The 6,035-nt window shown below is 31.7% G+C and overlaps 1 pseudogene; it reads right to left on the minus strand.

The window, feature by feature from the left end:
- Positions 1-1,028, minus strand: LOC120198878 (annotated as a pseudogene).
- Between the last annotated feature and the right edge of the window lie 5,007 nt (positions 1,029-6,035).

Raw genomic sequence — 6,035 nt, forward strand, 5'->3', positions numbered from 1 at the left:
GCAAATGATGAGTTGATGAACGTGTTAAGTGTTTAGAATCCAGGACTGAACGCTAGTCTTCCCAAAATACCTTGTTTGTATGGCTAGGAAGTCTTCTTCATGTTCTCAGACACTGCTTTTGTTTGCTGCGTAATGCACCTCATGAGCCGACACTTTTCTTTTAGATCCACCCGCCCGCACCAGAGCCGACGTCCCTGATTTCAAACTCGAATTCTCGTTTTTCTTGGGGTTTCTTGAAGAAACTTGACGAGTACTTCCTGAATCGGTTATTATCTGTTGCATGTCCCTCGTACGCGCTTGTAAACAAGAAATCCCTTAATCTCCATTTTCTGGAAGAACCCTTATTTGAAGAAAGTGAAGGTTTTGAACTCAATGACGATGGTTTGTTAATGGTGCTTTCGTTTTGCTTTTGTTTTCCTTCTTCCTCCCAGGGATAAATCGAGACTCTGTAAGGAGAAAGTGATCTTGTTGTCCTACGGCTTGAATTCTTGGATAAACATTGAACTCTATCTCTTCCTCTTCTGTACTGGTCGTCTGTTTGATTTCGACTGGTTTCAATAGCTGTTGCGAAAGGGTCGCGGTCTTTTTTCTTTCTCGGTGAAAAAGCTTCACGGATGAGCTTTTTGCCTTGGGATAATGGTGATTTCGGAGACCTTGGGGATGATAAAAGTGGGTTTTTCTGGTTGTACTCATCGACCTGTAACAGGTGGTGGCTTCAAGGAATTGATTTTTCCCTCCATCAAACAGTTCTTCAGCTGACAGGGATGTTTTCTCCAAGGCCTCACTAAAATCAAAAGCAAAACCATCTTCTTCCTCTCCTCTTGGTATTTTGGCGTACCTGGCTTTTCTTCCCAATCAAACGGAATCGACAAAGAATTGATTCTTCTGCTGCTTTGCCTATCACCCAATATGGAAAATCTATCAAATTCGCGATAAAACTCCGACAGCCTCGCGGGACTTGTCTGCGCACTGAAGAAGCAGCCACCACCTACTCGTGTAGGCGTAGAAGAAGCAGTCGAACGAGGAGATTATCTAGCGCTGTTGAAATCAAAATCCATAACTGGTATAACCACTTCCATTTTCTTTCCTCCTAAAGCTCGCACAGTCAAAAAGTGGTAAATGCAAATATATATATACAAAAAAAAGACTAAATGGTTGAGAGAGAGAGAGAGCAGTTACCAAGCGATTTCCTTGACTGATTTTTCACTATTTGATTCTTAAATCCCACGACCAGAAAAAGGTTTGTTTATTTGTATACTGGATAAAGAAGATCGCTGTATAAAATTGGTCACGGTGAGCCATCACTTTTTGAATTTTCCGTGAAGCAGAAGTTGACATGGACGTGTATATTTGTATATTACAAATAAATAAACAGATGGGATTTCTCTCCCTTGTTTTTTACACCATTTCAGGCTTCACGTCCAAGTGTCTGGCATGAATTTAACAAACCCTGAAAATTCGTAAGCAAAAACTTACAGATATTTGATACGAAATTAAATGGGAAATAGTAACTTAAATGAAAGCTGTAGTTTAGGTGATGGACAGCTTTCAGATTGGTTGGGTGTTACCATTACATGGTGAAAGAAAGCGATGCAATCGACCTTGCAAAGATAAACAAAAAGTTATTACAGCTCATTTGCTCATGTTTTGGACATGACTTCCATTAATGTTATAAACTAATCTCAAGTGTCCGAGACTATTGGCTACGTCTTTCGTGGATGATCGTGTAAACCTTAAGATTAATGAATCGGATTAGTTGATGTGAACAGTTGTTCATAGTTTTCCGTTAGAATCTAAAAAATATGCATTTTTCACATAGATAAAAAATAACGGAGAAAACATTGTCTACCATCAAGCTCAGTTGGTATAACACAAGGTTTTTAATCTTGGGGTCGTGAGATCGAGTTTCACGGAGAGCATTTTATAATTCGGAGGTTTCTTACGGAAGCTGTTCCCAACCTGACGTTGGGAGCAGCCTACTATCTTACCTCCCTCTTACCCCATTACATATGGGAATAAGGGTTGGCTAATTTTTTTTATTATACAAACGTGTGCTCGGAAACTAACATTTGGACTGATTCATGAAGATCTGGATGGACAGGCTGTGTTTGGTATGTGCAGAATTTCAACAAAGCTCGTGTCACTTTTGTTCATAAATGTTTTACCTCGGAAGCCAACAGAATACCCACCAACCCTCTACTTGCGCTCTCTTCTTTAATTTTCACAGGGAAAGGTTCTTTTTCTTTTTTCCTTTTACACGGTCTATATGAATGGCTAAGATAAGAGAATCCTTTTCTTTCGTGAAATACTATCATCTTTTCCTGTATTCATTGGTGTTGTTTATTAAGTTTTAAATTATTAAAATCAAAATTAATTAAATTTTAAATAAAACAATTAATCAAAACTTTTAAGTGTTAAAAAAATAGAACATTAAGCTGATAAGGATTTATATAAATCTTTTACAACTCAATTTTATGATTAATTAAATAAAAAAATCACTTACATTTATGATGTGAATTAATCTAGCAAATAAAATATGGCAACCTCATTTGTAGATTTGGTAGCGGCCCAGGAATTGCTTTGGGTAGCTCATCAAATGCTTTTGGACCAGTTAACGAGAATTTATGTGCATTTTGAACCCAATAAGGGTGATCATGGAGGGTAACTTATCAATTAATTGAAGCCCATTAAAAGCTTAGGATGGCTCAGAAACCATTTGGCCTCTCCACCCAAAACTGTATTTACATTTTTTTTCTTAAATACTGCTAGACACCAACTTTGATTTGTTCAGTTGTTCACAAAATTTTAATTTCCATAGTTTTCTTATTGACGGGGAATTATACAGTGCGACACTTTTAATATAAAGTTAAAAAAAATATTACCGGTTTTGTTAATATTTAAATAATAAAATCGGTAAAAAATTATCTAAAATATTATTATTTCTACCTAAAACATTAATATTTTTTTAACATTTCTGATAAAGTGCTTAACAATAATAAAATCGGTAGAAAAAATAATAAAACTGATAATGTATTTTTTTAATCGTATATTAAGATTACACCACGTTATTGACACTGAAAAACAAAACTGACAGGTTACTGTCCCTTGAAAATTTGCTTTATTGAGATAAGACCTGCAAATCTCAGCAGGGCCAGGACCAGGTTGGTGAGTCTACCTTTGCCCAGTTCATCATCTACCTTTGTTTGTGGTTCAGCAATCAGCACCCAAAGCAAAAAGATTTGGTGTTTCATATTCGTACTATCTCAAAAGTATAGGAAAATATCACGTGGGATATTTTTAATATACTATTAAAAAAAGATATTATTAATTTTATTATTTTTAAATAAAATCGATAAAAAAAATTACTAGAAATATTATTATTTCTATTAGTTTTGTTATTATTAGACGCTTTACTAATTTTATTAACATTTCCGATAAAGTATTATCGGTTTTTTTATTTTTTTCTATCGATTTTATTATTATTTGACATTTTATCAGATTTATTAAAAAATATTAATATTTTAAATAAAAATAATAATATTTTATATCATTTTTATCGATTTTATTTAAAAAATAATAATAAAATCGATAACATATTTAATATATATTAAGGGTCTCGTACCCTAAAACTTAGCGCTACATCCCTGGCAGGCAATCATGGCTGACGGCTTAAGCCAGTTCATTTTCATCACAACACGTGTTTACCAGGGTAAAGTAAATTAAAGGATAAACTACTTAATTATTTAATCGATTTTAATATAATTATTGTTATGGTGACGGTTATTAAAATTAATATAATTATATAATTAATCATTAATACTTATATATTCTATTAATATAATATTAATATTAATTTAATTCTTAAAATAATTTTCTATCAGGATGTGTCACACGTCAACGGATTATTATAATATATTTTAATAGTTACAAGTCACGCATGTCATAAATGAATTCCCCACCAATCAAATGTTGACAGGTGGTTAGGGAGACAAACATAAGCAAAATATTGCAGCTTAAGAAATTTTAATCCCAAAACCTCAAGATAATGATGGACAAGCCTCAACCATTGGGTAAATCTAATGTTTGTTATTAGTTTGTCAAATATTTTATATATCTTATTTTAAATTAAACAATAAAAATGAATAATAAAATTCTAATAAATAAATTATATTTGATATATAAACAAATTCTAATAAATAAATTAAATTAAAATTTTCTTTTTTATAATTATTTTTAAATGATTCCGAATTCTAACAAATAAATTAAATTATTTTTTTCAGTTTTACTGTTACTTTTAAATGATTCAAAAATTTTAATAAATAAATAAAATAAAATAATTCTTTTTTATAGTAATTTTTAAATGATAAATGAATAAGAATCATTGTAAAAAATAAAAAAATTAATATATAATTTAAACTCATTTAAAAATAAATTTAAAATATAAAAATTAATTTAATTTAAAAATATAAAAAAATTAACTCATTTTTATTTTTGAACTTTGCATTAGCTACTATAATTTATTTATTAGAATATTAATTAGGTATTTTTAAGTAGTTTTTCCTATAATTTCTTTATTAGAATATTATTATTTATTTTTTATCTATAATTTAAAACAAGAATATAAAATGTTTGACAAACTAACAACAAGCATTGAGTTTGTCTCGGTGGTTGAGGCCTGCCCACCCTTAACTTGAGGTCTTATAATCAATTCCCTAGCAATAATATTCTACTTGTGCTTGTTTTCCCTTTAAACATGTGGTGACACGTATCATCACTTAATTGGAGAAATTTTTAATTAATTTTAAAATATGTCACAATAATCATTTGACTCATGATACATCCTAGTTGGAAGATTAATTTTAATTAATTAAATTAAAATTAGAATTAAATTGATAGAATATGTAAGTATTGACAATCAATTATATTATTATAATAATTTTATTAACTGCAAAGAATCACTTCCACCAATGTTAATGGTATGTGACTATATTGAAACTAACTAAATAGTTAAGTGATCATATTAATAAAATTTTAAAGATAGTAATCATATGCACACCAACCCCATAGTTAGGTGTTCATTCAGTAGTTTACCCTAAATCTGAAGCGGATGTACTATAACCACCAAGAAAACTACAAGGCCTGCTCGCTTTAGCTTTGGATGAGGAGTGAGAATCACTTTCCATTAAAGCCCGAATGTTTTCTGCTCCCGTGTAGAGCCGATGGTATAGTCCACATGGTCGTATCATATGGTGGGACACAAAAGTTTGAAAGCAATCTTTGGCATTAAAGTTGGTTGAGCTTAAGACAAAGCTTTCATTCCAGGTTTTCACGACAGTTGGGCAGCACTGGTTTTATTGAACCTGGATAATTAATGGTATAATCAACGTGTATGAATATATATCAAAAGGATTATTCAACTAATACCTTGCATTCATACAGACAGCAGACTTTGATGTGTTTAATGAGAACTCTTTATCTGTTGTCCAAAACAGGTCACAGTTAATGGTACAGCAGGATTCTACTTACAAATGGGTCCTTAGGATGCCAAGCATTGATTAAATAACAAAGGGTATTGCGAAATAAAAAACAAACTGGTACAATATGCTTCTCATGGACCACCAGGGATTTTTCCTCGGCATGAGATATCAGTAGCTTTCTTGGAATGCAGAGCTTCATGATTTTAATTGGAATTCCAGCAGGCATTTTTAATGCACACTAACCTAAAAACGTCCAGACAGAATATTGGGGTTGTCAATACTTACACCTACTTTTCTTGAACGAAAACTTCAAGAGTTTCTAATTTGAAATATCATTTTCAGATAGTTGGCAATCCTTACAGGAACATGTCATCGCTTTGAAGTTCATGGTCCCTCTATTTTCAATGATGATGGATGGGATTATGGATATACAATCCAGGATGATAGTACAATTGAGAAGTCTGGATCATTCTGTGATATTTGGTTGAACCAAATACAGTAAAAGAATTCATTTCTTCTTCTTCTGAAAGAGTACTTATTAATTACATCCAGAAATCC

This window comes from Hibiscus syriacus, unplaced genomic scaffold (genome assembly GCF_006381635.1).
Source record: "Hibiscus syriacus cultivar Baekdansim isolate YM2019G1 unplaced genomic scaffold, ASM638163v2 tig00004973_pilon, whole genome shotgun sequence".
In the NCBI taxonomy this organism is placed as follows: Eukaryota; Viridiplantae; Streptophyta; class Magnoliopsida; order Malvales; family Malvaceae; genus Hibiscus; species Hibiscus syriacus.